This window comes from Gossypium hirsutum, chromosome D12 (genome assembly GCF_007990345.1).
Source record: "Gossypium hirsutum isolate 1008001.06 chromosome D12, Gossypium_hirsutum_v2.1, whole genome shotgun sequence".
Taxonomy (NCBI): domain Eukaryota; kingdom Viridiplantae; phylum Streptophyta; class Magnoliopsida; order Malvales; family Malvaceae; genus Gossypium; species Gossypium hirsutum.
In genome coordinates, this window is record NC_053448.1 from 53,754,657 (window position 1) to 53,764,373 (window position 9,717).

At 31.7% G+C, this 9,717-nt stretch overlaps 1 non-coding gene across 1 annotated transcript; it reads left to right on the forward strand.

Annotated features, from left to right (window-relative positions):
- Positions 1-985: 985 nt before the first annotated feature.
- On the forward strand, positions 986-1,092 carry LOC121224741 (small nucleolar RNA R71). The gene has a single exon (XR_005922486.1). It is a non-coding gene; the product is annotated as a small nucleolar RNA R71 (small nucleolar RNA).
- The last annotated feature ends 8,625 nt before the right edge of the window (positions 1,093-9,717 follow it).

The following is a 9,717-nucleotide window of genomic DNA, read 5'->3' on the forward strand; positions in this document are numbered from 1 at the left end:
GGGAATTTGCGAAAGAGCTTCAATAAATGATAAGTTAATATGTAATTTTTCAAAGTTTAAGAAATTTACTAAATTGTTCGTTCGTGTGGTATTTTTTCGTCACGTTAGGATATGGCACTCGAGGTTTATATTCATTACCGACCGATTTTTGTTCATTCTGACTTGCCTCGACCTTACCATTACTTACCATACTTTCTTGCTTCGGTTCTGGTTCAGATTCAACTAACCCTTCTTCATTTTGCACAGTAATTGCATGAAGCTGCTCCCTAGGGTTAGTTTCTGTATTGCTAGGCAAACTACCTTGTAGTCGTTCTGAGATTAACTTAGGAAGTTAGCCTATTTAGTTCTCGAGCCCTTGAATCGATGCTTGTTGATTTTTAAGCGTTGCTTTAGTGTTTTGAAAATGAGTTTCTGACACCTATATAAACTTCGTTAACATCTCCTCAAGGTTCAGCTTCTTCTCTTGCTGGTAAAGTTGTTGTTAGAAGCCTAGAGGGGGTTGTGCTCTTTGATTTCATTAACCACCCCAAGAGAAATTGGGATGGTTCCTCTAACCTGCATTATAGGTGTTACTGTAAGAATTATTTTGAGGCCTAGAATTATTACCCATATAGTTGATTTGTTCATTTTCTATGCTAGAACCGTAGGGTAAATATTCCGGATTGTTCATTCCTCTTTTATTCGTATCGCACTGCATCACCGGATGTACCTATGTAGAAACACATAAACCATCAATTTTCTTATTTAAAAGTTCTACCTGATTCGATAACATGGTGACCGCATCTAAGTTAAAAAACTGACTGCTTTCATCAAATTTGTCCTCCTGACTTGCCACTGATAATTATTCAGTGTCATCTCCTCTATAAATTCATGCGCCGCTTCAGGTGTTTTATTGTCTAGAATACCACCAGTTGTTGCATCGATTACCTGTCTAATTGAGCGATTCAAACCATTGTAAAATATTTGAACCTGTAGCCATAAAGGTAAACCATGGTGAGGACACTGTCTTAATATGTCCTTATACCTCTCCCATGCATCATATAGGGTCTCTAAGTCGATCTAAGTGAAGGAAGAGATATAATTCCTTAACTTGGTTGTCTTAGCTGATAGGAAATACTTTAGTAGAAATTTCCCAGTCATTTGATCCCATGTAGTAATAGAACTCGTAGTAAAGAATTCAACCACTATTTAGCTTTGTTCCTCAATGAGAAAGGGAATAATCGTAGGTGAATGGCGTCTTCAGAAAAGCCATTTATCTTGAAAGTATCACAAACTTTCAGAAAATTAGCCAAATGAGTATTTGGATCTTCATCTTGCAAACCGTTGAACTGAACAAATTGTTATACCATCTGAATAGTATTCGGTTTCAATTCAAAATTCTTTGCAACAATAGTGGGTCTCACAATACTCGATTCAACCCTAGTTAGAGTAGGCTTGGCATAATCATACATAGTACGAGGAGTAGGATCTGGATTTGCAGCAAGTGCAGGAGGTAGTTGATTATTTTGATTATCGCCCATCTCCTCAGTAATAATAAAAACATCCTCTTGTTCATCTATTATACTCTGTCGACTCTGCCTTGCTTCTCTACGATTTTTGCTAACTGTAATTTTAATTTCGCTGTCAAACAATAATGGTCCCGACGAGTTTCTTCTGGTCATAAATTAAAGGAACCTGCAAATAAAATAAAAATTAGAAAAACAATTAAACTAAAAACAAAAATAAAAATACAATAAAAATAAATGGCTAAATTAATAAAAATTAAGTGTTCCTAATATTTTTGTCCCCGGCAACGGTGCCAAAAACTTGATGGTCACTAAACTAACTATAATTATGACAAAGGCAAGCACACCTATTGAACAATAGTATAGCTATGGTGAGTAGGGAATATCGTATCCACGAGGACTAAAAGTACTAGTAATTATCATTTTCCTATTATTTAGCCGATAAATTGAAGTGATTGTTTTTAATCTAAATTTACTAATCTAATTTAACTACGAACGCAACAGAGAATGAAATGGGAAAATAATAGAAAATAACCAATGATATAGAAAATACCTGGGAAAGAATCCACTTAGACTTCACCTATTATTATGAATCTAAATTAAACGATTTATTCACTTGTGTCTTGATATGTAGAAATCCCTAAATTATGTTAATATCTCTTTCAAGAGTAAGAACAACTGACTCTAGGTTGATTAATTGAAATCTCTTTCTAAATAAAACACTTATTGTCGCATTAACTCGATCTATAGATTCCCCTAATAGATTTGACTCTAATCTAGTAGATTTATGTCGTCTTATTTTTAAGGTTGCATGCAACCCCACTCAATTATGCTAGATCTACTCTTAAACAGGGACTTTTGCTCCACTGAAATAAGCACATTAAACTTGAATTAATATCTCAGAAATATTAAAACAAGAAATAAGCATACATAATTGAGAACAAGAATCAAGTATTTATCTCGTAAATCAAAAATCAAATAATAAGATTCATCATAGGTTTCATCTTCCTTAAGTATATAGGGAATTTAGTTCATAATCTTGAATAGAAACATCTCAAAGTTAGGATAACAATAAGGCATAAAGAAACTCAATAAAACTTCGAAGAAAATTAAATGAAGATCTTCAATCTTGAAGGAGATCCGCTTCCGAGTTGATTCTGATGGTGTTCTTTGAGTCTTTTCTTCGATCTTCTCTGAGTGTCCCCTTAAATCTTCTTCTAATTAGTATTTATAGACTTTAGAATGCTCAGAAAGCGTAAAAATTGAGTTTTTTTTTGCTTATTTGGGAAGCATGGTGCGATATCGACACGAGTTGGTACATGGGCGTGTGGCGAGCCGTGTGGCTCACACGGGCTTGTGGCCAGCTCGAGTGGAAATGTCCAGGCCGTGTGGATCCTTTTCGCTCCCAAATGCTCTCCTAAGTATAGAAACATGAATTTAAAGGATTAAGAGCATCAAATTCACTAATTTACATAATTAATCATTCAAAAACGCGTTAAAATGAGATTAAAATATATTGCTTTTACAGCTTATCATCTCATAAAAAACGTTGCATGAAAGAACAAAGCGTTAGGAATTGCTTTCAACTTGTGGTTGACTTAGAAGACATTCAGGATGGGTAAATATATTATGAAAAGTTCAAAGCCAAACAAAATAGGAGCAGCAAAGTATACCTCCGTAAAAGTTCTTATTAGAGAAATATTTTTCCATCAACCGACGGGTGTAGTCAAGCCTCAAATTTCTTTTACTTCTCAATGTTTTCCGGATTATCAAGAACCCTAACCAAAATAGGAGCACATCAAGTGATAGGGTCATTGTGGTATCCCAAGCTCAAATTAAAATAGGATTACTCTTTTAACAGTGCAAAATGTGCATTTCATGATTCGAGTTATTCATATATAAACAATGATGTGCATTGGGGAGAAACGATCAACTTAAAAATAGTGAGGAACTAATGATTCATTAGAGTAAAGATGGTCATTTACCCATACCATCCTCATAAACTCATAGTTGCTCAATGTCACGCAATCGTTGGTGACTAGACATGTCAATAAATGCCAAGCAATTCAAAGAATTACGTTTTCTTGATAATTGAATTCAAAGAACTACGCTCGTGTTGGCTACAAGTATGTGTGACATGGATTCAATTGTTTTTTAAAATTTTTCAATAGTCCAAAAACTAAAACCTCTTGCATAATGCAGCAACAGAAAATAAACCCCCCCCCCTTAATCCAGTCAGTCTCCTCAGCATCCATTCTATTCTAGAAAAGTACATGCATATTAAGATATTCATTTAAATAAAAATTTTAATATTTAAACCCAAGATATTAAGGTAATTTCAGTTAAAAATTAACAAATACTCAATCATTTAACAGAATATTTTAAGATTTGTTTTTGTCTTTATGTAATTTTATATAAAATTTTAAAAAATAAACACATAATAAAATTCAAACTTAGTACCCGTGATCTTTAATATTTTAATTTAACCATTTCAATAAAAACCCAAACCCAATGCACAAGAGATGTTAGATGAATAACCCCATAGTCTTTAATATTTCAGTATACACACATGGGAAAATAAGAATAATTAGATTAGCCTTCTCAAACTGAGATTCTGTCTGCAGGTTTTTATTAGTTTGCACTATGCTGGTTAAAGGAAATGTTTTAAATGATATGGGCTAGAGAAAGAAAAATGCAAGAACCGTTCTTTAACCTCTCTAGTTATAATCCATAGTACGTTCTGAAGTTGACTATAATTTATGGTTTATAGTGAAAATAAATGATGGAGATCGGTGTGGAAGGATGAAAAATGCACCATGTCGAAACCACTTTTTGATAACAAAAAAAAAAAGCGTCGACTTATTTTAAAAATGAAAAATTAGAGTCGCCGCCGATATTTTATTGAGGTAAGATCGGATTACATTAAAAATAATTTTGGTCTACGAGTTTTAAGAAAAATGAGTTCGGGAGTCAGTTACGTACGAGGAAGGATTAGCACCCTTGTAACGCCCAAAATCGGTACCGAGTTAATTGTTTAATGTCTTAAAGTCGAATGTAGAAAATTTGAAAAGTTTAGAAACGATTCCCCTTTTTATTAATGCCATATTTTAAAGCAATTCTTGGATAGATTTGAACGAATGTAAAAGGATTTCTCATCCCGAGGCAACAAGATGTCGTATCCCGTAAGTTAGGATGCAACGTTTGAATTTCCGAGCATAAGCTAACCTTTTAAAAATCTTTATTGAAACTTTGTGCATTTGAAAACTAAAATGTTTAGTCGTTTTAGTTGGATGAGAAAATCGAAACCCAGTAAGTCAGAGCACGATTTCTCATCGTTCCAAAGACGACATATTGCAAACTTCATTTTCCCTTTTTTACGAAATTGGATCAAAGCGAAGGTTTAATGGAATATTAACAATGATATAAATTTGATTTATTCAAAATGAAAAGAAATGAAATAATCAAATTTTGGCAAATAAATCGGAAATTTTAACTATGATGTAATGTTCGGTACTGAAAAGCAAATGTATGAACATGGAATAATATACATGGGCAGAATACTAAATAATATGCGCGTACAAACCCCAAACATACATAATAATTATTGAACTCGAAATAATATATAAAACAAACTTAATTCCAAAGAAAGGGTACATAAATAAAACAACATGAAGTAAGTAATAGGCTAAAAAAAATCTATTATGCAAATTAATTTAAGATAAAATGAATACATGAAATGAATTGAAATAAATCATTTAATAAATTGTTTAAAACAACTAATAAAACACAATATACAAAAATATTTAAGCAAATGAAGTATGAAGAAAAATTAGAATATACATTATATAGAAAAATAATAAAAAAATTAAAAAATAAGTGATATGTATAATTCAAAATAAATAGTAGGTATATGGATGAAGTTTAAAACAATACATGAATTAAAACAAATAATATATATGAATGTACAATTTAATACAAATAATATCTACAATTTGAAATGAATTGGATAATTTACAATAAATAATATATAATAAATTTGAAATAATAATACATATAAAATTTAAAAATTTTGTTGATAATTCTAGAATAATCATACGTGATAAATCCAAAATAATAGTATATAATAAATTTAAAAATATTAAGGATAAATTTGAAATAGATATACATGATAAATTTAAAATAATGTTAACAATGAATTTAAAATAATAATATTGATAAATTACAAATAATAAAACATGATAAATCTAAAATAATGATATAAAATACACTTAGATAATATTAATGATTAATTTAATAAGTATAAACATTCAAATAATATCATATTTAAATTTTTTTTTAAAAATAGCATAATAATCGATACTTAAATAAATAAAACACAAGCAAATCAAATCAAATTAATGAGGATTAAATTGAATTTAAAACAAAATTAAAAGGAAAAAAATGAGAATAAAACAAAATTGAGGGCCAAAATATGACGCGCGGATAACATGGGGATCGAATGGGAAATATTCCCTTCCCTCAAAACGCAACATCTTGACACGGATCAAATTGGAATGAAACCTAAAAAGCGTGGCCAAATTTAAATGAAATAAAAGAATCGATTTGAAATACCTTGCGAAAGAAAAGGGACTATTTGCGCAATTTTCCGAAGCGTTACAAAACGCGCGGATCCTTCCTCGGGTCGGGTCACCGCGCTAGTTACTGAGGCTAAAAGGCCAATACGGCACCGTTTTAGAGCCATCGAAACAGGCCCTAAATGGTGTCGTTTTATGCACAATATAAAAGCCACTTAAAACCCTAAAATCAAAACACTTCATTAACTATCAGGGAAAAAAAACTAAACCCTCTCTGCCCTCTGCCGCTTCAGCGATCTAAAACTCTGCTCGACTCCGATTGCGACGGAGTAGGCAGAGCCAGGTAGATTCCTCACCTCCTAACTCTTTTTTTCTTTTTCATATAAGATTAATAAAAAATAGAAAATGAAAAACGTAACGAAAAAAATACAGAAGAAAAAGTGAAAGAATCACCTTCTTTAAAACTCTTTGATTTCTTTTTCCCTCCCTTTACACTGATTTTCCCCCTTTACACTGATTTCTTCTCTTTTTTATGAATACCCAATCTCCCCCCTTTAAAATAGAAAATCTGGCTCTTTTTATAGCCCAAAAATACAATTTATTTTCTATTTTTCTCTATTTTTACACTGTGTTTTTGTTGCTATTGGACTCTTGCAGGTAGCAATATTATCTTTGACAAAATTTCGTATGAAGCTTCAAATGTTCTCTTAACAAATGGAAAAAAAAATTGTTATAATAAACTTGGTACAACAAATTTTGTCTCTTTATACAAAAAACAATTTTTTTAATAAAATTTGGTATAGAAAATGCATTTTTTTCGATAATAAATTCGTAAAGGATGAGGACACGGGTTAAATGGCCTGTGAAGAAATGGCGCCGTTTAAATTAATTATAAGTCACATTTGTGGCGTTTTTGCGTAAAAACGCCACTAAATTTTCAACTACAGAAAGAAACGATGACGTTTTCACAAAATTGTTGACATATTTGCGGCGTTTTCCCGAAAAACGCCAGTAATAGAGTACATCCTTCAACTGAAACGACGCCATTCTGACAGAGTTTCAACAATATTAGCGGCGCTTCCCTATAAAACGCCACAATAGAAACTGATTCCCTAACATGTAACGACGTCGTATATTGCAATATTTGTGGCGTTTTTGACTAAAACGCCGGTAAAGGCTATTATATATATATCTATTAATTATAATATAAACTATACTAAACTTCAATATATTAAATTTATTGATCTGAATTTATTTTACAAATATATAATAACATATATATTTACCATAAAAAATAATCAAAAACTAATATTAATCTAAATTAAATCCTAACATGACCGTTGAAACCCTAAATCTCAAACCCCTAAACATCTAACCCCTAAACCTCTAACCCCTAAATTAACCTTAAATCCCAAACCTTAAAACTATACCCCGTACTTCTTAAAATACCGTCCATAAAAAAATTCCCTAAATCTTTAATATATATATAATCATAAAATATATTTTTTATAAATTGGTGTTTAATTTATATTAATTCCTTTGATTTATTTAGTCGAACAGTACTACCAAAATTTATTACTCTTACAAAAGTTAATTCTATTTTTAATTTATTCTTTACATTACAAAAATTTAAGTTTTATTATATTTTATTTTATTCATAATTTAATATATTTTGTCTCGTAAATTAGTAGTTTAAATCAACTGTAGTGATTGAAAATTAGTAATAAATAGTTAGCTGTTATATACATATACGACTTCTCTGTAATAAAATTTTTTTGTATTAATCAATAATATTTGTTAATTATAATTTAGATGTAAATTGTACCACTATATAATAAATAGAACAAAATATTAATTATTTCAACTTATAAGATTTTTGTTACTATTAGCGGCGCCTGGGAAAAAACGCCGCTAAAGGCAGGAGAATTAGTGGCGCTCAGATAAAAACGCCACTAAAGATCCAAGTATTAGCAGCGCTTAAATAAAACCGCCACTAAAGATCCAAGTATTAGCGGCGCTGAAATAAAGTCGCCGCTAAAGACCTGAGCTTTTACGGCGTTCATATAATAACACCACTAAAGATCTAAGTATTAGCGTCGCTAAAATAAAATCGCCGCTAAAGACCTGAGCTTTTGCGGCGTTCATATAAAAACGCCACTAAAGATTAGAGATTTAGCGGCGCTCAGATAAAAATGCCACTAAAGATCAGAGAATTAGCCACGCCCAGATAAAAACGCCACTAAAGATAGGAGAATTAGCGGCGCTAAGATAAAAACGCCACTATAGATCCGTGCATTAGTGGCGCACAAATAAAAACGCCGCTAAATGTTTAAAAATCGCCAAAACGATGTCGTTGGTCTTAGGTTCTTTGTGGCGCTTTATATAAAATGCCGCTAATTCCTATTTTTAGCGGCGCTTTTTGGAAATCGCCGCAAATGCTCTACCTTTAGCGGCGCTTTGGTTGAATCGCCACTAATACTCGATTTTTTGTGGCGCTTTTGTTCAAAACGCCGCTAAAAGTGCCACTAAAAGCCTATTCTTGTGTAGTGGGCTGTGCTGGAAGCTGTTAGATTTTAAGGTTTCGATAAATTGAGTATTTGGTTTAGTTAGGTTTGGGTTTGGTATTATTGGGCCATGCGGGCATTTTGTAATTTGGACTCTTTTTTTATTTATTTGGTCTATTTTAATTGCGGACCAGGTTAAAATTGGGTATTACACACCGTACTTTTGTTCCCTCTTTTAAGTCAATTGTTTGTATGAAATATTTGACTGTAAAAATATCCTTGTATGAAAGTCGCAGCACAAAAAATAGGAAAAAAGTACATGGAGTTCGTACATCTTAAATTTTTTATAATAGTAGTAATTAACTGTTATCTTTCTCAATTCCTCAAAATTATTTGGTCAATATGCATAACGAAGAAGATTATATTCTATTCTCCGATTTGTAATTGATGCTTTAGTAACAAAGTAGTTTAGCAGGCAGAATCCTTTGGGATCTCTCTGGCAACTTATGCAGTAACATGCTTCATGCAGCAACGCAGCAGTGTGTTTGTTAGAGTAAAATCCCCCAGTTAAAAAATAAAATACAGAGGTAAAATAAAGGATTTTTGAGACTTCTATATGGATCATGCTGCACAAATAGAATCTGTATAGAACTACATTTCTTCCATTTGATATTAGAATTAGTCGAAATTTCTCTTGTATCATTCTAATTTAACATTAAGAATTTTTCATTCTTTTGCCGTGATTTTTCCCTAAAGAATTTTACACATAAATCTATGTATTTTTATTTTTTCTTATTACTTTACAATCATTCTATTGTAATTGGATCCGGATTAAGTGAGTTACAAAAGAAAGAAAATGGGCATCCAAAGAGATCCATTTAACATATTATAAAGTGTCGGAGCTGCCAAGATGTCCAAACAGCTCTTCATTGATTGCATTGTATTTGCAGGGAAATTATGAGCTGACAGCTATTCCTCCCTTATTCTTTCAGCGCATGCAACTTCTCCAAATATTAGATTTTTCCCGTACTAGCATCAAATCTTTGCCCAAATCTCTTCCTAAGTTGGTTTCATTAAAAACACTCTTGTTACAAGGTTGTGATCTCTCGCAACTTGCAGAGTTAAGTATTGATT